General features: G+C 37.3%; 1 protein-coding gene and 2 long non-coding RNA genes across 3 annotated transcripts in view; 1 reads left to right on the top strand and 2 right to left on the bottom strand.

The window, feature by feature from the left end:
• The window catches only part of LOC136997991 (uncharacterized), a 66,894-nt gene extending 62,003 nt beyond the window's left edge, over window positions 1-4,891 (bottom strand). Inside the window, exon 1 of the long non-coding RNA XR_010888567.1 lies at window positions 4,367-4,891. This is a non-coding gene — a long non-coding RNA (uncharacterized lncRNA). The remainder of the gene's footprint in view (window positions 1-4,366) is intronic.
• The window catches only part of MESR6 (misexpression suppressor of ras 6), a 528,133-nt gene that overhangs the window by 481,988 nt on the left and 21,154 nt on the right, over window positions 1-24,991 (top strand). The window lies entirely within an intron of this gene.
• LOC136998003 (uncharacterized) lies at window positions 15,808-17,704 on the bottom strand. Its single transcript, XR_010888580.1, has 2 exons — window positions 16,974-17,704; window positions 15,808-16,836 (listed from the first exon to the last, which is right to left on the bottom strand). It is a non-coding gene; the product is annotated as an uncharacterized lncRNA (long non-coding RNA).

The following is a 24,991-nucleotide window of genomic DNA, read 5'->3' as shown; positions in this document are numbered from 1 at the left end:
ACACTTGTTGATGCAACAATCTTGCAGTTTTTTAGTAGTAAAATATCACAGGACAATGGCAAATCGATCGAGTCATCGTAGCTATACATTTGCTCTCCACGCGCGTTGTGGATGAAAAGGGTGTTCTCCCCGCGTTAAATATTTGCACCACTTCAGCTGCCAGGTAGTCGCCGGAAGCTAGGCAAACTTAATAATCGAGAGAGGAGTTTTTGTAAATTTTTTGTTACATTGTTTTGGGATAGTTTTAATCGGTTAATTGCAAGATTTATAACGTGCACTCGACTTGTCATAATTCTGTAACGTGATCTGCAAATAGTATATTTTATTTTTATATATGAAAAATATAAAAACTATTTGACAATGCGTTTATTCAATTTTTTTCAATTATACTTTGTCTAAATATACTTTATCTAAATTATTTTTAGACAGTTACATCGATTTTTTTTATACGCATTGCATTTGAATAGCAATAATTTCCAGTTAGATCAGGATTTGATCCGTACTCGAAATTGCTCGCTCGATTAAGAGCACGACAAGGGTGAACCTTGATTTATGAGTGACCGAAGCATCGCGCCTAACCCTTTCGACAAGGATCAGGATATACATTCTCGTCAACTCGAGGGTAATCGTATGCATTTTACGGGATTTCAGCCGCGGGCTTCTCTTTCAAGAGAGAGTGACACCGCGTTATTTTGCCAAAACTAAGCACCGTGACGCGCGTATAACGGCGTATAACGGCAATAAATTTCGATTATCGATCTCCTCTCCTCTTCACAATGCCTTTTTCGCGTCGTACAATGGCAGCCCGTAGATACACGCGTTATATGCTTCATAAAAGTGTTATATGATTCGTAAAAGAGGAAGAAAATGTACGCATTTATTTAGAATAAAAATGCTACGGCGTCGGCAAAAAGTTGCGTGAAAGAAAGCGAACCGTTTTCCAGAAAAAAAGGACATACGATAGTTAGACGAAAGCTTGTTTGATAAAAAACGATGCCTTTAATAACCGCGGGTGACTGGCGACTAAACCGAGGAAGACAAACGGAAAAGACGAAGGAAGCAACTTGTTGCATAATAACGCAGCGCTAGAAGATAGGGTTGAGTTTAGTCCTGCGCGATGGCCGCGCTTGCGCCTCGTGAACTTTGTTAAATCCGGCACTTTAATTTCTCACTACAATGAATCATTTAAGTTGAAAGCATAGATTAACTTTTCATCATTTAAATATATTGCATTTTTTAATTTTTCTACTATACTAATGGCCGTTAAAAATATTTGGTGCGGTATTTATTTACAAATTGAAAAACAAGACGAGCCGTAAATTTGACTCCAAGACTCCAATCTGCTTTTGAAAAATCGGAAACATATATTGTATAATATTTAAATGTTGCTCTATACTAGTGTAACTTATATGAAACTAATAGTTATTTGAAAACAATAATGATTATAGATTACTTCAGTCGGGATTTTTCAAACATGAAAATATATTTTCGGTCGTTTAGTTTTCTTCTCGTTTAAGAAATGAACGTCGTTGTTCGTTATCCTGCGGGATAGAAGACGGAAGGATAGAGAGGATGTAAAGCGGGCCAGACAGGAAGAGGTGGGGGCGGGTACCTAATGGAGGAGGGGTGAGCGCGGCATGCGATTAGCGTTTGATACCGCGTGCCAACGTCCTGAGGGCCAGGAGTAGGAGCAGACAGCCAGACAGACGTATAATTTCGGGGATAAGATCTAAAACATTGCCTCGACCTGCCACAGACGGAGACCGAAATACCGGCGGAAGGGGTTGGCGGCGCCATGTGTGGAACGGGATACGAGCCAGAGAGTGCCTCTTTTGAAAAAAGAATTTGCAGCCTCGTATATTTATCTAGTCTTGCCGCTGAACTCGGTGCACGGCTGCTGAAAGTCATTCGCTAAATTTCGCAATGTGATAAACCTATTTGAATACGACATGTACCGTGTGCCAATTCGTTCATTCTAATTCCATATTCAGCGTAAGGAATAGTCTTAATTTTGATAAGTTTCTTAAGTCTTCTATTTTTAACATGTTGAGATTAAAAAAAGTGCAGCTGTAAAATAAGAAATCTGGAATTACACGTTAATAAAAATATATCTATCGCGAAACAGCCGCAAAACTCAAGGCAATGACCGCACCAAAGGAAAATACGGAGGCTAAAAAAAGCGAACGATAGAGAAAGAGCGACGTATCAGCGGGTCATTAAACACAGATAGGGTCAACCCACTGCATATGTCGCGGCTATACTTCTCCTCCACCTCTGTGACGGTTGGCAGGCTGGAGTTAGTTAGTTAGCGTGTATGCAAAGCTCATCCAGGTAGAGGAGAGAAAGAGAGAGAGTAGAAGAGGAAGAGGAGCCGCCCTGATTATTTATGTGAAGATCGCACTAGAACCCTTTTTTTTTATCCCTTTTTTTCACCGTCCCCCTTTTTAAACGTGAGAGGATAAACAGAGAGCAGGCGAAGGAGAAGGAGGGAGGGACGATAGTTTATAGGTTGTACCAATGGATCCGCTGCTCTCGCGCTTTTTGTGTAGATAGTAAAAAATATTATAATCTATGCTTGGCTGGAAGAGAAAAATATAATTCATTATTCCGGCGGGTATACAAAGAGGACGACAACGGGGTGCCCCGCATGGGTGAATCCCGCCCGCCACCCCGGGAGGAAAAAGGGTTGAAAACAGCGAAAGGGGGTCGTACCCTGGCGAGACAAGGACCGCCGGCGAGAACTTGGGACGAAAGAAGCTATATTTTATCTTATCCTGCTTTTCTCACGAAGCGCGAGCTCAAAGACAGACATTTACGTGACTTTCTGCGTTGCATACGTTCGCGGGATAATACTCGCGAAAATTTTACATTTTAGAAATGTTTATAGATATATATTCATATTATTCAAAATACGCAAACAAATGAAAGAAAGATTCTTCGAATAAAATATTAAAAATTGTCATTCATAAAATAACAGAAATGTATCTTTGTAAGTACTTTTGTATACAATTATTTTGCACATATTTATATTAACAGAGAGAAGTGTTGGCTTATTTGAATAATTACATCTTTTTTTTTAATGAATAATAATATTGAATAATAAACAAATTTAATAAATTTGTAATATATTTAGATTTCTATAAACCATTAAGTGAAAGACGACACATTTTCTTATCTAGTTTTCTGTGCTACCAAGTAAAACAAGCTCTGTCAAGCTCGTTGTTTGACACGGGATGGCAATTACATATGCAGAAAATACAAAGGAACAGACCGGTAGGGCAGAAAGGGTTAAAGAAAGAGAGATAGAGAGGGGTTGATGAGTGCAACCGGTGTCTGTCTCCCCACCCTCTGGCTTCGCCAGACGGCAAAACGGCCTCGCGGATTCCTGTCACCGGAAACGTGTCAGTTTAACACGAAATCTCGATGAAGAAAGTTCGAAGGTTGTAAAACCGCGTTTTTCTACGCGAGAAAAGTAAAATCTATTCACGTAATCAAGCAGCGGAAAAGGCGCGATTGGTGTTCGATCAGTGTAAAATGATTATTGGTGATCGAATGTGTTAATTAAATCGATTATATTAGCATAGAAGATTAAAAACAATTGCAAACAAGACAGTGGAAACAATTCGTGACGATTCGAGACTAAAATACAAGAGATTAGAAAAATTTCTGAATATTGATTTAATTTTTTATCATATATTTTTTCAAGTTTTATAAATAAAAACCTATATTAATATTTATTACTATTTTTTAATGAGAATCATACATTTTATAATTTCTCTTAATAAAATATATAGAGAAATATAGCACATTTGTATTTTAGAGTTTTTAAAAATAATATTTCAACACATTATTTAACTGCATTAAATTATTAAATTGGATCTATTGATCTAATTTTTTACGATATTTTTGCTCAATCCTTAGATTTCTAAATAAGGTGTTCCGTTGCCGTCTAAAGTCTTAATGCGTTTACCAATTTCTCGTCTTTTGCTCCGCCCAGAGAAAATTGTATTTATTAGTGTAATGCAAAAATATATCATTCTATACTTTTCTAGACGTTATCAGTATTTCGTTATCACAGTTAAAGTTTAAATGCATATGAACCAGTAATCATTTTTTTTTATTTTAATCTGTTTTATGATTTTTATATAGGCTTATTCTATAATTTTATATTTTTTAATATTTTTAATATATAGAGAATTTTTATATATAATATAGAATAACAAAAATTATGCATGTATATTCCTTGCATAGAAATTGCGATTCATGTTTTAAAAACTCCCATAAAATTACATGATAATCGGAAAAGCGATCAGTATAACATCAAGTTTAACATGAAATATCTACGATGACATAGAAAAGTACTTACTCATAATTGTCATTGCGTGTTGCCCCTTTTTCTTCGACAGAATGCGTTGACCTCTTTTTCTCTCTCTCTCTCTTTCAATGGAAAAGTAAACGTGAATTTTTCGCGAACTGTGATGCTGTTTCTCAACGAATGCAAAATAATTACGCGCGCGTACTCAGCCCGTCAGGACAAGGAGGGAAAAGGAAATTGTTCTATGAATGTGTGTTACGGCAGAAAGAGGGAAAGCGAAAGTGGAAATGAATGGAGGTAGAGTAGTAGAGAGACGAGCGGGGTGGTGATTAAGAACGTGGAGAGGGTTGCGGCGCGCGAGAGGGGATGGCGCTGACGTAATTAAGTCGAAACCAAGGTCCGCCGCTGTGAGAGGAAACAATCAGCTGTTAGCTGTTCACGAAGACGCTTCGCGATCTCGTCGTTCTTCTTTCCCGTAATAGAGACATAACGCGGTATAAACAAGTTTAAATTACAAAAATGAACAAGACGTGACAATATATTTTGAGTGCAAAAGTGTCAAATATATTTTAATAATTTTTTTATTTAGAACTTTTTTATTTTTAATTAACGTTTTCTATGAGAGAAGTTACTGTCAAAATTTATGTTTTTCAAACTACAGTTTTATTTTAAAAGTACGATTTTGCTGTGCAATTATTAAGTTTGACTTTTAGAAATTATTTCTCTAACTAGGTTTGTTTTTATTCAGATACTAATAATTCGTCACTATTCAAAATGTGGAGTGGTTAAAAATTTCACGTGTCACACAGCTTTGAAATTTATATATTTATTTTTTTGCAAATAGTTGAACTGAATATATGTAGTATAATTTTTCAAAGACACGAGAAAAGTTTTTGCAAAGCAATCGTCCAATGACATTGACCAAATAATTTACAGAGTTTTGCGCGCGTATTGTAAAACTAATTTTGAATATTATTGTTTTGAAATATCACGTGTTTAACATTAGCTCACTCGTGAAATTGAAAAACACTTCACTGTGAATCTAAGTCGAATAGAGCTTTTTCTGAATATTGATGATTTGCGCGATTTAATTTTTATTACGACTAAACGCAACCATTCGAAGTATTCGCGATATTTTGCGCATTCACTCGATCTCGCGATTTGGTTCGTTTTCTTTGATCTTAAGACGAAGAGGAAGGAAGGAAGGACTACGTGCGAAGACGAGTGCGCAGGAAGGACTGGGAGAGGATCTAGGACCGAATCCTGCCATCTCCAAGGACCGTCCGACGGGAACTGTACCGTCGAACGTCGCGACGCCGGCGTCTGCGTCCCAACTGCCTATATATACATATATGCGCAGCTAGATATATATACAACTTGTATAATACAATGCCAGCACATACGCACGCGAATATATTTGCACAAATATATCATATAGCGCGGTGTAACAGATTTTCGGGAGAAATTTAGAATTTTCTAATTTTTATTCTTTGTGACTAATTTTACATATTAAATCAACAGATAAATTCTATCTCTCTTTTTCTTATTTTAATATAATATAGAAAAATATAATAATTGTCGTAAAGTCACACGAACAATGTGCTATAAAAATATTTTTTTAAATTAGAGAACTTTAATTATAATTTATCTTTGAGTTTAAATTACTTTTTAAACATTATTTTTTAGCGAAAGAAACTTTTTTCAAAATACATTTTATATAATTGATTATATGGAAATTATATTTGATATCATAAGTATTATATTATAGTACATTATTACATGGACAGTCCCATATAATTACAGTAAACAGATTTACTGATAATTGAAAACTACTCAAATTAATTTATTAGTTTGATTTTAAAACTATAAAATTCTATAAGAATTATTATTTGTATGTTTTAATCTGCATAAAAAATATTAGATATAGAAATAGATTGCAGATAGAAAGAGAACAAGATAAAGCTTCTTTAAATTATTTTGGGGAACTTATATTACAAATAATTTGTACAAAATAACATCGAAAGCCGAATCGATTTGTTACTTTTTACCAGTCAATACTTTTCCTCTCGATGCAGAGCACACCCCCAAGCAGGCGCCGCGACGCCGTCGTACGCAGGCGTCAACATGGCCGTTTCCCGACGACTCTATCCAGTCGAGCTGACTCTCCTTCGTTTAACTCGTTTCAGTAATTAATAACACGCCGTTAAGTCTCTTCGTGTAAAACGAGAAGCCTCACAAAGGAATTTAATGACGAGATCCTAAAAGCGGAAGTGTTGGCGCGAGAATCGCGAGACGTGCAGGACTCAATTAATATCTCTTGTGAAGTGTTCATTATTGATAACGAAGGTGTGCAGCCAGACGACATTTTATGCGAAATTTTGATCAAGGCTTACCTAACAAGAGTTTAATCAGGTGTTGAATCTCACGAACTGTTTTGCAATAACGATGCAATAATTATATATTTATTTTGGGTTATATCGGTTGGTCGCGAACAGCCGATTAATAACAATGGGCTATTTTTATTAAATATCTAAACACCAACACAATATTAATAATTCTGTGAATAATATAAGTGGAAGTAAAAACTTAAATTTTCATATAATATTGTGACAAACGGAATCTCACTGACCGATAGAGAAATGTGAATGCGAATGGAGCTGTTTATTGCATTTATTACGGGAACCACTTTCTTTTAAGTTGTAAAATTATGTTATTTATTTCTTCCAAAAATTAAAATATTTGCCATAGATTTGCGTAAACAGGTACATTGCACAATGTATTTATTTGTATCTCTCTTTTTCCGTGCGATTTTTTATCTTTGTGTTATTTAAAATATCAAATTTCAACGCGAAAGAAACTTGATCAATCACACCACTGAACATCACTAACCATCCAATACATCAAACAACAATTTTGCACTAGAGTAAAATTGTATTATATACACGTAGTTCGTCGCGCACTTTTGTAACACATTATCAAAGTTTTTTTTCCACGACAACGAAAAAAAAAAACCATTGATTCGAGCGCGGTACTTCATTAAAGTGGAGAGACGATTCGAGCAAACCCCTCGCCGATGAAACTGAGTCACATCGCGGAGCCGGCTGACCGTGTATGCAAATCACTCGCGTGGGGTGTTTTCTCTCTCGCTCGTTCACCCGGTCCTCTGTCCTTCTTTTTCCTTTTCGACTCTCCATTTGCCACCATCCCTACGATGGTCCCGTAACGAAAGCCTGGTTAGTGGGGGAAGCTCATTATATTTTTTTTTTTTTGCCCGCGATAGGGGCACTGGGTCCCCGTTCTTATTGGCGGCCATCATGAATCGCACTGCCCGGCCCTGCGATTGTTTATAAGGGCGCACTTTTCATCGATGGGCGGTGCAGTTCGGTGACCCTCGAAGCTCGCGCGCGCCACGCAGCACCGCGCTGCACGGCGAGCGCGTAATTTTCTCGCCGTAAAACACGGATCGCGCGCGTCAATTAACGGCGGCGCGAAATTGCGCTATTCCCTTTCCTCCTTCCCCCCCCCTCTCTTCCCCCGTTTCTCATGTACGCCCGTAATCGCCGGTAATTGCGGGCGGTTTTAACAAGTGCTCGATTAGCTCCTTATTCGGCCACGATGAACGGAATATCGTGCTTGTTGCACGCGTAATACGGTTGAAGAACGGTGTTTGCACGCGAACATCTCGCGGTATTTAATTGATCACCTGTTAGACGTTTATAATACAATCACAATGTGGTTTACCGGATATGATTAAGAATAAAGTTGAATTTTAATTATTATTCTTAAAATTATCGTTGAGAATTGTTGTATAAATCAGCCATTTATGTATATAAACATCGCAGATTTTTTCTAATTTTATCAATTCGATAAGATCTTACGATATCAGTAAGATTTAAAGAAATTACCGGACCAACGAGAAATTATTTCTGTGCTCAGCTTTTAACAGTCGATTGAAGTCATTGAATTATCAGTAAGCCGGCGTGTGTCATCGATCCGTCGCTTTTGAGATGTCTCGCGAATCAATGGTCGCATAATAACGGAATTGTATACGCAATCTTGCATACGCGAGAGAAATCGCTCGATAAATCAAATCACGGACTCATTGTATACGCGCAGTCCTCAGGTAGTACGGATCGCCGAAAGCCTGCGAGAGAGGCGCGAGTAGAACGACGGAGAGGGTGAGAGCCGTGAGAATGAAAGACGCGCGGAAGGATATTCAAATTTCCAACCCTCGTTAGCTCGGAAATTCTCAATGTGCGATAATTTATCATCAGGCCCCGCTGAGGTGAGCGACCGTACAATGCGGACTACCTGCATGCATAATTTATGCGGATGATTTTTAAGGAAGGAAACGGGGCCCAAGGCCGAAAAGGGTTGCCACGGCAGGACCGTGATGCAGATTTTCTTCGCCTCTCAAACCGCAAAATAGATGCTGATTTCAACGTGACACAATTCAGGAGACATAATTTTTTAATTTTTTCAAATTTTAATGGTTCAACTATAGATTTGAACAGAAGTCCTAGTTAGGTTCTAAAAAGTTCACATAAAATTACAACCATTTTTAAGGATATAATGGACATTTAATTATAAAATAAAAAATTTTCAGTATTTAAAACTATAAAGGTACGCTATTTTATAAATGTACGACTTTTGATTTCTATTTAGAATTACAATGTTGCGCGAATAAGAACCGTCTAGTTTTAGAGAAATGTTAATAAGGACTAGTTTCTTACGGCACTGCATTGACTTGGTCGATTCCCTTCCTGGACGAGCACATATGCATACGCCCTAGAACACGTCACCGGCATGTACCTGCCGATCGCGGAAGGAGCCCTTAACCCTTTTTTCTCTCCTGGAGGAGACCTTTTTTCGTACTGACAGGACAAAAAAAAACAGGAGACCCTTCGACTCGGATGCGAGCAGTCTTACCCCTCCCTCGTTCCATCCTGCTTTTTCACTGTGAAAAGGCGTCCGACGAGGGTCGATTCAATACTCTTCTAATTATATGCAAAGACGTACGATTACCCATGTACCATCGCTACATGGGCGACCTAAGGACCTAAGGACTCGCTTATGTAACGTGTGATGAAAATCCGCGGGACGGATTTGTTAAAAAAGCGAATGTAGCGTTTTTCGATTTCGTAAACTGCCGAAAAAAACCGTTAATACCACGTTCTTTATCACGAATCTTTAATTATATGTGCTTAAATTTTGGCATTGTACATATATTTTGCGAAAATTGCAAAATTGTGGGAGGAAGACTTTAAGTCACATATTTACATATTTAAATCGTCGTATTTCTTATTTAAAAAAAAACTTTTCTTGAAACTGACTGCTGTTTTATGCATTTGAGTCTTGTTTATGCACGAGCTTGCCTACACATATAATTAGAATATGCAAAACAACATTTTGTACATGTACATAAGTTTACTGAGACATACAAGAAAGCTCTCTTACATTATATGTACGTAGATAAAAGGGTGTACTATCGATGCTCGTATGAGTTATCGCCAGGCCCCAAATTACTTGCCAACCGGTGATGCACAGCCTGGGGCCGAAGATTTATTTCCTTGGGGGTGGGACATCGGGTACGAGCTCTGATTCCCTCGAACCGAGAATGAGGTGCGCCGCGGTAAGACACATTTCTCGACGTGGAGAAGACTTTAGTTCCTGAAAATCTCGTCATGATTCAGCGTTGTCTTTTATTCCACGTCATGCTCATATTTCTCTTATTTTTTTGGAAAAGTACACGCAATCATTCTTTTTATTTATAATAATAGACACATCTTAACGTTATCGTTATTCTTATAGAAAATGGATACACAAATACATGTGTGAGAATGTTAATAATATGTTATCGGAAAATCATAATCTTTAGCACATATTGTTAGTTAATTTTATAACAATTGAAATAATCTCTTAGTATTAACTCTTGTCTCGAACGAAACAACCATTAAAAAGAGGAAAATTCTTTATACAAAGACTGGCGCAAAAAATATTATTTATCTAAAATTTTATGTTCGTTGCACTTTGATCCGATTTCCGGTAATAATAACGCATTCGATAATCGTTGGAGCATTGTTATCTGTCAGACCTATCGCATATATGCCGTACCATATGCTAATAACTCACGCACGAACCGGCATAAAAAATAAGCGGTCGCGCTCGTGTCTAGGCTAACCGCGTCAGACCCGCCGTATTATATTCGGGAGTACGAATAAAAGCGGGATTCCGCATTGTGGTACGACGTGATCGTGTTCACGAAATATCTAGGAAGGATCGGGAGCGCAAGAGAGAAAGAGAGAGAAAGATGAAAGAGGCGTATCAGGTAGGAGGCTTTAAACGTTGCAGAAGCGAAACCGAGGTCGGATAGGGTTGCCCCGCTTGGCAGACTGCGTGGATGTAACCGGCCTGGTACCTGCGATTCCGCTGTCCGATCGGATGCGGCCGCCTCGTTTCACCGGATCTTCGATGCGGAAAGGCAAACTTATCCGCATGCAAGTCCTGCTGAGCGCGCGCTTCCTCATCAGCCGCGTGTGCGTTATCTGTCTCGCTCGGTTATCGAGTCTGTTTCTGACTGTGATGGTTCTGTTGCTTTGGCAAACTTATTTCGTTTTATTTTTCATATGATGCGCATACGGTTAGGTCGAAATACGACGGCGTGCGTGAGAGAGCGCAGTGTAATCATATAAGTAACTTCTTTATCGCGACTTCGGAAAGGAAAACATTTCAAACGAGGGTGAATTTATAGGATGTTTCAGAATCGCTTTATCTATTTACAAACTTATTGACCAATCTGAATTCAATTTTCTTTACAAGGAGTATCAAAGCATTTATGATTTTCAAATGGTACACTTTGGCAAATAAAGTGATTTTGTAAAATTAAACGCCAAAAATATTTTCAACCAAATTTGTTTCAATTCTTATAATTCTTATTTTTAACTAATTTCTAATATTTTATATTAAGATTTGAAAGTGTCCAAAATATTGTTCGTTTCATCATATCAAAATCTATCTATATTCGAAAACTAAGGACAATTACGATAAATAAAATGTTTAGGTAATAAAATAATGCGTAATGTTGACTTAAAATACATAATTTAAAAAGAATGACAGAAGACTATCGGGTGTGTCGGGTTACATAGCAAGCATTTGCATGACAAAATAAAATATAAGAAACATATAAATTTTGACAAACATTCATAGTTTCCATAGTGGTGTATAAAAGGAAAAAAATTCAATTTATTGGCAAAATGTGCAATGAACGAATAGGGTCAGTAGAGTAGGAATGGCCACTGGCTTTGAGCGCGGAGTTTGTCGATTGATCGACGCCGACTCCAAACCCATCAATTGGTCGAATTCATCTCCCTTTGATGGACGGGGTGGACGCATTTTGGTTTCCTCCCCCTGCGTGTGAGGGTGCGCTTGTCATCAAACGGCCTGGCCATGCTTGAAATTTCGTACGGTACACTCGTGGAATATCGATATTCCCTGCTGGCAACTCTGGATTTCTCAAGGACAATATCAAACGACATTACGGGCATGCTCGCACGTGTAGTTACAGAAGAACGCGTGTGCGTTTATCGAAAATTACGAATTCCGAATTTTATTGAATTCAGAAAAGAGAATGTATTGCGTAATTTATTTGAATTTATGAAATGAGAAACTTTTTTTTTTCGTGAAAAATTTTTTTTGTGAAAGTGAACTAATGATAGTGTTTATCAAAATATTAAAGATATTAGATTCAATTAAATAAAAATAAAATATACAAGAGAATTAGGAAATGCAACTTGCGTTTGCGCCTTTTTCGATAATATTTGATGATTCATATTACATCTTACAATAAGAAGATTTTTCAACTAAATATTGCCAATTTCGTGTAGTTAAATCGTTATACTAAAAACAAATATTATCACATTGTTACAGTAGCGATACGAAATGTTGAAAACGAAACATGCAGAAGGCAATAATTCAGCAAAACCCCTCTTGTGTAGCACTTTAGCTCTGCTCAAGATTTTGGCCATTATCAATAAATTCCGAAAATTCTGGGCTGTAACTGACGTCGGTACACCGTTAAAGGTACACGAGAAAATTATTTTTGCTGGGCGAAACCGAGTTTAGACTACGTCAGATTGTCGTTCACGGACGTAAGTCAAGTTGGTGTAATTTCATAGCGTGGCAGCGCCATCGGAGAAATAAGCGTTTGGCGCCGCGTGCAGTTGATTGTGACGTATGATACTCGTACATTATGCACCTCGCGCTTCGTCTCGGTTTCGAGTTTCGACATTTTTCTCTGTGCTTTATTACACGGTCGAGATATTTCCGCTGCGATATGTCGGTTCTGAATGCTCGCGTAGCCGCGTACGCGTATGGTTCTAATACCGTGCGTGTACACAGTACACGAAACACAACAATAAAAGAATCGCGTAATATTAATTCATTCTTTTAAAATATGGGTGGATATGTATTCAATAACTTTGAAAAAAACATGCAAGTTTCTAATTTTAGAATCTCATTGCAAATTTTTGAACTAAAATATTTTAAGATAAAAATATCATCATAAATTATGTTATATGAGGATGGATTATATAAAATTTATATTGAACTTTAAAAACATATTTAATGTTAAATATAAAAAGATATTTTTCTGAATATATATTTTATATATTTTCCCAATTTTGGGATTTTTAATATCTTCTAGATCTTGATCATTAAATTTGCAATAAAGACGGTAAGTTATAAAATTTAAGAAGACTGAAAAATTTAAGATCAAGCTTTTTCTATTTACTTATGCTGCTAAAATTTTTATATTAAAGTCTCTCATTCTTTGTATTAAATAAATTTGTAATTTTGTTAGTTAAGCAATCAAGAAACAGAGATACGCATTTTAATTTTAATATTTCAATTTTATTGCTTTTGCAATATTTATTATTGTTATTATCATAAAAATTTTTAACTGCATGAATATTATAGAATGCTCTTTGTTGTTGTTTTTATAGTTTCTAATTGACTTAATAAGAATTTTGATGAACACTCAATTTGTAAATATAATGATGACAGCAGAACAACCTGGTGATAAAATCATAAAGAATGGAACGAATTTAGAACTGCGAGGGTCGATAAAGCAGTCCACCCTTTTCAACCCCTAAGCGCATCGATGTAGTAGAATTCTTTCTAAGGGGTAACTTTTTTTCGAAGACAGCGACGTGCTCGGACAGGGTTGGTACTGTCATGTGAAACTTAGCTTCCTAAAATCACTCTTTTATGTTACAAGACTTACGAATATATTATTAAATTTATATAACTATAATTGTTTTTAGAAAATTTGACGAGACAAATATTATTTAGAAATTAATACATAAAAATTCTATTGTGACAAATTTTATTATTTATTAATGTATTATAATGCTTTATGGAATTGATTATTATTTCTATGCGTGATAAATTGCTTTCTCTACGAATCAAATAAATTATTATTGCCGTACAATGAATCAAATAACATTTTCGAAAAAAATATTACAATTTAAAAGACGCCTGAAATCGCGCAACCAGATTTTCACTGACGAACATCAAGCTTAATAGAAGGGTTAAACAGGTCGTAATTTACATAATGCTTTTTCCTTGTGGTAGGTGACCCGCCATACAATCATGCTGGTCCTTTAAAATGACTCTTTTATAAACGAGGAAGCTTCACATGTAGTTTAATAGAATTACTCTTTAAATTTTCAATTTTTTTTGTTACACAATATCTACAATTTATTTAAAATATTGCAGCAGATTTTTATAAAAATATAACATTATGATATTATTTTTATTTTATTATAATTTAGTTATTGCGTCTGCTTAACTTAACAGATATTAGAATTTGTTAAACTATTAATTTTTGCTATTTATTCAAAAAACAATGAATACATTAGTTTCATAGCTTAACGAGATAAGATTAATAGTTCAATTTTTTCTTACATCTTTAATTACAAGCTATCATCATGGTGTCTAAAAAGTAATTTATGTTACTTTAGTAATTATCTTACAATGAAAATACTTAGAAACGTCAAACGAATTAACTTACAATTCATTTGTCTTCTTCTTCCTTTCTTAAGTAAAACGTCGTATCGTTCTGGTCGCTGTAATAATCCTCGATCATCTTGTCTTGTCCACATGTAATTTAGCAAGTCCTGTCAGCGATATCCTGAAATATGAGCAGTTTTTTTTGTCGACAATATTATTCTGAGGCATCATTACTAAGCGTCATTAGGGACAAGATCGAGATATCGTCGCGATCATCATAAAAGTAGTTTCCGCCGTTAGGCCCCTGGCAAGAAAACGTATCAGGCCCCGCTGAGCAAAAAGCCGAGGACAAGAGGCGTAATGGCATCCGCTTTTTATTAGGTCGTCCTGAACCCTTCATTACAACGAAACACCTTTTGTCCATCGGGGGTAGACTGCTGCAATCTCGTCACAAGAGAATGAGGCCAGAAGGGAGTCGAAGAATTCGATGACAGGACATCGCCGTTTCGCAGATTCTTTGATTAACCCATTTATTTGAACTTTCGTAATGATGGACTTGTTAGATTTTAATAACTTTTGATGTTCGCCCGATCAGTGCGTATATATTTTTTATAAGAGTTTGTTTAACAAGCTTCTAGCTTTATAATAAATTGCTGCAAGAGTGCAATCATTTTATATTAATTAATGATTTTTAATCAGTTTGTTTAATAGAATTGGCAGCATTATTGATTTTTAAATATTAAGATCCAGATTGAATAAGAAATTCCAAAATATTATATTTTACTTTATATTGTTGTTGAATTTTAATATTTATACGCATGCTATGCATACATTGCAAACGACTGTATAATTGTGATTTGAACAAAAATCTTTAGTTTATTGTTAAATTAGAATACACGAAAACCCGAATCTTGCAATGCTTCATGTTTGAAATACTCCCTCTCTGGAACCAAGCCTTCTCTTCCTTCTTGAGGTGGCACGACGAAACCGCAATGTCCGACTAGCGAGATAATGAGACGTCTCGATTCGCGGTTGCGGCCGTGGGATCGGGATATCGCGATTGGTGGGTGGGATTTATAATTGATGAGGGCGTAGGTACGACGCCGAGGTGTCGTTATCCGCGCTGACAAGATAATACTCGCGAAAGCCAAGGGTCCTCTTCTCCTCTCTTTGCCAGGTCTCTCCCCATTTACCTTTCCCTTCTCTACCTCTATAGCACTTCTATTTTTCTCTGCTTGGGGGTTGCCTCTCTGCCTGTCTCTTTCTCTCTTAGCTGACAGCTCTTGGAGGAGAGACCGACTTCTAAGATAACGACTAGGCACTATACGTGCCCAGATGTATTATGCGATGGTGACTGTTGCCGCGCGAAGGTGGTTTGCCGCGTTTCGTGGATTAACGTGTTTGCTAGCTCAATCTTTTCCGCATTATTCCGAATTACCGACTACAAAGTACAAAGTGAAATAGAAAGTGTTTAAATAATGTGATTTATAGTATATTTTTACATGAATGTTTATTATTTTTTTTTACGACGTTTAAATTCTACAGTCAAACAAAACAGTTTCATTGCTTTTCTGATAATCAAATTGATTCGGCATTTATTATACGTATATTATTGGGTAGAGCGAAATTTCGTGATTACACAGACATCTATCGAAGACTGCGCGCTATATATGCAAGATAATGTTGCAGAATAGCTTTCTATTATAAATTTAATATTAAATTTATTTCGTACTCCGGATCAGCGCTATAGCCACATCGGCCTTGTGATTGGCTTCTTTATTTCAAGAACGAGAGGAGAACGTAGAAGATTGCCGCCATTTCCCGGTGGAGTACCTTTGATAAGGAAGCTTCGAAGATTTATGTCCTCGATGGCCCCTCCTCTTCCTCCATCCTCGATTTCCTGGTCTCTTTCGCTCGCGTATATCCATGATCTTCCGCTCCGCCTTTTGTACTCATCTTGGCGAACATTTTCGTGCGTATCGCGCAAGATATTGCAGGAAGCTTACGCAGTAGAATTATAATAAAGAAATTATACTGAAGCAACCATATGTTCTTTAAGAAACAACTTATTTTATCTGAATATGGATTATATTTATCTTTACTATTTATCTGAATATAGATAATATTTGATTGATCATGACATAAAATATCTCAGTATTGAAATAACTTATTTAAAAAAAAATTAATTTAAACATTTACAGAAATGTAAGGAACGATTAAATAAAAAAAACGCGCAAGTATAATAAAAAAATAATGAATTGATAAGTACAAATATATAAATATTATTAATATTTTTCTAAAAAAGTATCTAAATATTGTAAAACATAGTGCTATTTAAATACATCGTCATGTAACTTCGTTCCTTCGCACTTCCGAGTCTTCTCTTAGTCCGCGTAGCCTCCAAGAGTATACTTTCTTATCATTTTCTCATTTCCCGCATTGGGTCACGGCTTGGAAAGTCGCGAGATGAAAGAAGGACAGAAAACGAGCGGAAGCGAAGAGGAGAGAATTGACTGCAAAGAGAAAAAGAAAGATAGAGAAAGAGAAAGAGAGAAGAATATTCCGGCGGGGGTTGCGAGTACTTCGGGGCGCAGAGGATCGTGGAAAAGGAACGAGCTCGTTATCTCGCGGGTGGTAGATAGAGACTCACCTTTTTCGCACCACCGACCCACTACCCCGCCGGCCTCTCCTTTTGCACGAGCCCGCGCTTGTTCGATAAGGAATTTGATTTAAAAATTCCGACGACTCGCCATTTTATGTAAATACACGTAGACAGTTCGACGGGCAGGAAAAATCAGCGATGGAGGTGCCGTAATCTCCCTCCAGCTCTCCATGGTGGGGTTGTTTTTCCTTTTACGCGTGAGGGAGCGAGCGCGGGTGAACGCGATGGCGCATGCTAAAATTACACTAGACGTCCTATTTGCATATTTCCTGTTTTGCGAGTTTAGAATATTTACTACTAGGTGTACAACTCGAACGATCTTGTCGCACCGAAGAAAGCCTGTAATTGATGGGGCAAATCTTCAATTAATAAGAATGCGTATTTCTAAAGAAAAAAATGTGCTCATTTGCAGATTCGACAAAATATTATAATTATATTTTAATGACAAATTTCTTGGCGAATCTGATCAAGTTTTTCACTCACAATGTTGCACACTATCTAATTATTCTGTTATAATATAACGAAATTATATTTGTTATATTTCTAAAGAAATTAAATACATTGAATATATATTTTCTGGTTATTTAATTTAATTTTGAGGTTTTTACAAAATTTGATATTACTTCAAGTTGTAAATATTTACGTTTCATTGATGCCTAACGTTATGAAATTTAAGTTCGTCAAATGCGCTCGGCGACCTGTCCGCGGACTTTTATTTTAATGGATCGAACATTGACGATAAAGACGAGGCTCTTGCCGCGGGAATTTCACTCGGCGGGAGCACTCGTGTCCTTTACGATGCTTCCATTACGGTGAACATTACGTGACGGCGGCAAGGAGTAGAGAACAGGAGGGTGGAAAGCAGATAGCGAAAGAAAGATGGGCTCGTCGCGCACGCAAATGCGAGTACACAGGTACGACGTGCCGAGCAATTAACTTAATGTCTTCGAGCCATTAGCTCGTCGGTGGTGCGACGCTTCGTAAACACTGTCCGCTTGTCTCGATTGTGTACCGGCTCTATCGTGAGACGAGACAGAGAGACGATCCATGTTCATGCGCGCCTTGATAAATCGAAAGTCGATACGACCAATTATCGATCTCGCATGCGAGTCTCGGCGCCGTAAGAGCCTCACGAAATCACAATACGATTAAATAAAAATTTCAGCTGTTGAGTCATATATCGCGTGTGCTTTTTGACAACAGATTCTTGATTCTGTGTCAATCTTTCGCTCAAAGTTATATTTTATTCAAAGAATATTAAAAAGAATTATTTAAAACATTACATTATTTATGCATCCTTTTAAGGAAAATTTGAAATTTATTCGATTTAGAATGATTGAGAAAATTAACGACGGATAAGGGTACTTGAGACTGTGCGTCTTTCGCAGTCGTGCAATTACATTTCTACCTTCGAAGAGATAAGTAACACGCGTTTTATTTTGAAAGCAGGCGTATGCAAATGGTACGTCGCCCTTGAAGGATCGCGTCGTGTCGGAGGAACGACTGCTCGTCCTTATCCGCCTCGGCCACGTTCATCGCGCAATGTGGTGCGCCGGATGACCGGCTATCGGCGGGCGCGATACACCGGGCGCACGGTGCGACACGTGGGTGCATCGCACACGTGCAGCGTCCGTACACGTATGCGTATCGTTATATCGGGATCACCTGCTGCTGCCTTGTCCACATGCTGCCCGCAGGCGGATCGCGCGACCGACACCGGGCCGGCTCCTGTCCGTCCGTTCCCAATGTTCGCTAGGACATTCTTTTTTTTGCTACGCTGATCGTTTTTCGGAATGAGAACTCGCCGATGCGCTGCATGTTCTCGCGATACTTTCGCAAATTGCGACCAAGTAATAAAAGAAGAGAGCTTTGCACTTTGTTTATTTCGATATTATCCCTTTTGTTCTATGCGAAAAAATAATACGGAAAGGAAAAATAATTATTATAATTTTGATGAAATACATATTTGTTATGTATTGAAAAATATTAATGGATGTTATTTTATGCGTCTTATTTTTCCTTGGCATTAATTGTGACTTTTTTTTTAATTGTGTACAAAATGCTGATATTGCTTGCTCTCTCTTTCTCGCTCTCTTCTTCGGAAAAAATATTGGAATATAAAGAATCGTTATAGCGAACTAATTTCATGTATATCTGACCGAGAACCTCTATTAAGTGCACCTACGACCTTGACTCGAGTTTGCATCTCTACCTGCCATCATCCGCCGGTCGACGAGAGATCGATCTCGATTGTTGGGAACGGAAGAAGCTGTATACGGGAGACTTCCTGTTCTTTTTCTAGAACCCAAACTGACTCCCGGATCAATTAAGCGCGAGGAATTCAGGCACTACCAAAGGACGTTCTCACGGTTGATCGACGTCTGTGTCGGCGAAGTGTGTGTGTGTGTGTGTGTATATGCGTGAATCTAATTCGTGTATTCGTACTTAGTTTCGCTGGACTGGCGGATCTAATGCGCGTGTGTAGACGTGCATATGGGCGTCAGTCTCCGTGTTTGACCCTTTTGGTATACGATCTTCCAGACGGTTTACTTCCGAGCCGGTTTCTGAAACATCGCCGATCGTTCTTCAGGATTCCACCAGATTACCTCGTTTGTGCTTTATATCATGATAGAAGAGAAGAGTCTGTTATTTTTTCCCATCCTCACGCTGTCCATGGCCTTTGCCTATCCTTTCTCTAGGCTCTTGCCTTTCTTTATGTTTTGGCAGACAGTATATAAAGACTTTGTCACGCCACTTCTCTCTCTCTCTCTCTCTCTTTCTCTCGTGATCACATGATTGACTCCTTTGATCAGTGAATCAAATTTAATGCCAACCATGGAAATCTGTCTTTTGATGTAATCAATTTATTTCCCAAGATTCAAAAAGAATTTAAAAGATAACAAATAATAGTATTAATGCTTTTTATTTTAACTATAACAATAAAAGTAGTTCAATGTTATTTATGATTTATAAAGGAATATATATTGTATAATCGATAAATAACTACGTTATATTATTACATATGTTATTATTCTAAGAAAAAACATTTTTTAAACCAAGAATAAAATATCACGAATTTTACAGAATACACACACAAACACACACACGCACACGCAGTATCACATTACAAATATTCTTAACAACAAATATATTTTTCTCTTGTTTCGAAGTCAAACTATTTTATAGATTTGTATTTAAAAATTTGCTCTTTGCGGTTATTAAAAAAGAAAAGTTTCCACAATACTATCGAAAACACAGAAGATATAATAGAAAAAACTAAGGAAAAGATGATCGCTTCGATTTAATGTGAAGGCAAACGAATTTGATCGATCTCAATTATTAGGAAGTCGTAATGGGGACAGCTTTTAAGCACTTTCTTTCAAGAGATAGAATATAGTCGGTTGCTGATATCGAGTCAACCCTCGACGAGGGACAGCCTAATTAACGTCATTTTGAAAAGAGCGGGCGACTCGCTCGCACAAAAGTAAACAACCCCGGTCGGCCCCAATTATCGAAATGGGATATCGAATTAGCAGCAAGATCTGTTACCTAACTGTTAGATTGTTATCTGGTAACAGTGACCAATTAATGTGCGGTCGATCACAGACTATCAACACAGATACCGATGCTCGAAGATGTTAACCGAGCCAAGACTTCCGGTATTAACATTTTTAGATTAGCGGAGGACAGTTAAATACGCGATAACGATAAAATATAAATGTGTCCATTCATACGAACGATATCACGATATTAATGTATGTTCGATGCGAAATGAATTGAATTGTTTATCTTATAAAAAAGAACTACTACGTTATTCGACAATACAAATTTTGAACAGTATTTTTATTATTATGATAATATTGCGCCGTGCTCCACTGACGAAATCCGACACTCGCGTTCGCTCCTCGATGACAGATCGGGATATAATTTTGTGTACACAAAAGAGACGAACCCAAAAAAAGAACTTAGCCTGTGTACACCGTGACTCCTGAGGGACAATTAGGACAGCCCACGATATCTCACAGTGCCTTCCCGATGTACCCGCGTAGCTCGGATTACATTACCCTGCTATTACAGAGGAAAGTACATTAAGTATGCCGCAAATATTAAATAAAGCAGAGTTTTTGTTTCATGCATTACGTTTTTAATTTGTGCGATTGTGCATTTTCTTATTTTATTACACAAAGCAATAACATTAAAAATTAGTGAAGAAATATATGATACATATATGTTTTATTAAAAACTCGAAGGTTATTATATTAATTTTATATATTATATTATAATTTGCTTGTGTAAAACTTTTGCGAATCATTAAATATATATATATATATATATATATATATATATATTGAAAGTTTTACTTTAAACATTTTTTTAACATCCAAATGCAGTCATATTTTTTTTAAGAAGTGACAAGAAGCATACAAAAATTACAATTCTTTTTTGTCTTTTTATGTTTTACATTTGCAATCTCTCTTTTTGCTAGGATATTTGTACTGCATGCTCACTATTGTTGAATATTGATGTCGCCAGAATATGTCAGAACGGTAGCACGAAGTCGTACTGCCATCCTCTGATTACAAAGCGAGATAGTGACAGAGCTATTAGACTGTATCTCGGTAGGAAAACGCGAAAAATACAAAGGGAAACAAAAATACCAACGGGTTTTGCCTTAAAAATCGAGATTGTCGTATCAGAGCTCGTTAGTTACGTTCTCAACTACCGGCTGATAAATTTTTGTTTCGAATGTCCTGTTTTTCTTTTTAAACAACACTTTACACGCGATAAAATTAATTTGAGGATCTTAAAAATCTATTCTGTTATTTTTTCCTCTAGTACGTATATTTTAAATGGAAGATATCCATTTTTCAGTTGAATGCTTTTTGCAGTAACGTCACTCTGGATAATATTTTATCTCATGGGGTGAAAATGTACAGCGAATTTGATTGGATGACTTTGCTTTAGCTTTTATTAATTCCCGCAAAATTGTTGAATACGTACATAGATATATACGCTGTAGACATTAAATGGATAACTATTTCTCTGACATGGAAATTAATTATACTTTCTTGAAATAACTATTTCCGGAAACCCCATTTCCGATTATCTCTTGAAATAACCATTTATTCTTCCGGCGATATCTCGTAGAAATAGCGCGTATGAAATAATACACGCCATACAAACAATATCTTCAAATATCTTTTTTAAGTCGTTTCTAAATACAAAGCAGGAATTCGTTCGCGAATCGTCTGGATTCGCCCGGACGCCTTTAATTGAGCCAATCAACCGCGGATTATCCATATTAAGCTTCGTCTATCGTTTCGCTGCTTACGCTGATTCTGCTGCTCACGTAATTTCGCGACTGCCAGATAATTCGATCCTCGTCAGATTTAAGTGGAATAAAGAAAGAAAGCATAAAAATGAATGCAATCGATATCTTCATTCCTAGATAATCATTTCCGGATTAAAACCAAATTTCAGACGAAATACTTTTTTCTTCTACAAAGAAATACTACATCTTGTTTTTATATAGTTTTATTTTCGCATTTAATAATTTTTATTTACGAGTATCAATATAATCAACATCAATCTGTGAAATTTGTTAAATTTGTGAAAAAGACACGCAAGTATTTTTTTCTTTTTTTTTTGCTAAGAGAAAATTAACTCCATAATCGTAGAAAAATTGATCGTTACGAAAGAATGTGCGAAGTATCTGAGATACGCCGTATATGACCAATTCAGCCAATGGACCGTGTTATTTACACCGCGCTCCGACATTATACGGGCACAGTAGTCCAGCAGCCCCTTAATCCCACAACAATCTTCAGTGGTCTGCCGATAGGTTACGTCGCCGACAATAAAACCAAGAACACGATGTGCGGTCCGCCGACGACGATTGGACGATTTACGGACGACCAGCCGGCGGGACCGCGCCGGAGGACACGGACGAAAGAGAGACGAAGCATCTCGAAAGAGATCTCTCCCGCGGTCTTTCAGAATGGTGGCCATATAGCTCGGAGGCAGGCCGATTCTCGTGGTCGCAGAAGCGTGTTGATGAGCCCAGGAGACGGTTTCGGTTAATCACGCAATTTTCCCTGTTCCTATCAAGCGCTACCCTTCGTGCAAGGAGGTAGAAAGGGGTCCCAGCGATGGGCAGAGAGGGCCGGCCGGTTAAAGAACGAAGCGATGGCGCAGAATGGCGGTGGGCAATTGCTCGTAACTCGCTAAAACGCCCCCCCTGTTCCCCCGTTCTCCCATCTAACCTCCCGTCCACCTGCCTGCTCCAAACCGGGGACCGACGCGACCAGAAAACCCCGTTAAACTCGCCGGCGAAAGCCCTTGACAGAACCTGGTCGACCCTTCATCGAGTGACGATCTTGCTTCCTTCCTTCCTTCCTTTCTCGGTGAAAGGGTTGCCCGCCCTTCGGCCACGGGGCGGGCCGACTGTCTTGCGAGAAATTAACCCGTTAATATTTAATACAGTCAGTAGCGATTACCGCGTCGCGTTTTCGGCAGTTCTGTGAGAAGAAAGGACACACTCAATGGAAAAACTTTTATCCTTAATAGCGGTCCATTTGCGTCTTTAACGAAGCGTCAATGTTAGTGAAAGCATTGATGATATTCGTGTAAACGAAGCTGTATCACTAATCTTCCTTTTTCTCTTGAATATGTATTTATAATATGATATAAAGCAGAGATAGGAATTAGTTGCAACTGTCGGCTCGATTTTCTGATTGACGCCTACCTTTCCCTCCTTGCCGCTCGCATGCTAGCAACGAGTCGCCAAACGCGCTAACAACGCCCGTAACTAAGATGCGTGATACTCAGCCTCAGGAATGTCCATGTCACAAATGCAACAAAATAATAAATATGGAACAATAGATTTCCACATCACCTATGAGATACTACAGGGACGGATTTCGGTTTCTGCCGCTCCTAGGCTGAATCAAATTTGCCGCCCTTTAATGACAGTGGAGCAAGGGGGAATTTTTTTATTAATTAAATAAGAAATAGATAATAAAATAGGAAACAGGTATCTTATATATAGGATTCTTTGAATAATAATAAATAACACATTCTCTCTCGCGCGCGCGCGTTTTCAATTTTCTTCTCCAATTGTCAATCGATTTTGTTGACATTTTTTCTATGATATTTAATATTACCCCGAGCATATAAAGCCAGAAATGTAAAGAACGTAAAAAAATTTTTAATATTAAAAAAACTCAAAGAAAAAATTTCAGTAAAATTGGTTGAGAATTGGAGGAGAAAAACGGGAAATAAATTTCGCCGAAAACGCCGGAAAAAATAGCACTTTATACGCTCTTTACCAGTAATGATCACGAACATATTTATATTATGATTATTTTAATGAAAATCAGAATGTATTTCGAATATAAATCGAGTGTTAATAAATTTTTTTTTTAATTTAAAAATTAAAAATTTGCCGCCCTCTAAAATCTGCCGCCCTAGGCTATAGCCTGTCCAGCCTAATGGGAAATCCGCCCCTGAGGTACTATTATTGACGCGTTCTTCAACAATAGTACCTCACAGGTGATGTGGAAATCTATATTTATCTCATATTTATTATCTTGTTGCATTTGTGATATGGACATTCCTGAGGCTGAATATCGCGCATCTTAATTACGCGCGTTATTAGCGCGTTTGACGACTCGTTGCTAGCATGCGAGCGGCAAGGAGGGGGCAGGAGGCGTCAATCAGAAAATCGAGCCGAAAGTTGCAACTAATTCCCATCTCTGATATAAAGTATCAAAAAATTTGATTTAAAATATAATTTTTTCTACTTTTTTAATATAAAATATAAATAAATTTTCAAATACGCCTTTGAAATATAAAGCTCGAGTCTCTTCTTGTTTTGATAATTATAATGCTAAAGTTATTGACATCTCTCATTAAAGTTTTACTCATAATATTTATGATTCAAAGAAAGCACGCAGCTTCCAATACATTTTATATGATATAACGACGCAAGTTATAGATACGCTCCG

The sequence above is a fragment of the Linepithema humile genome, chromosome 2, assembly GCF_040581485.1.
Source record: "Linepithema humile isolate Giens D197 chromosome 2, Lhum_UNIL_v1.0, whole genome shotgun sequence".
Taxonomy (NCBI): Eukaryota; Metazoa; Arthropoda; class Insecta; order Hymenoptera; family Formicidae; genus Linepithema; species Linepithema humile.
The sequence above is the reverse complement of the archived record's forward strand: the minus strand, read 5'-3'. Positions and strand labels throughout refer to the sequence as shown.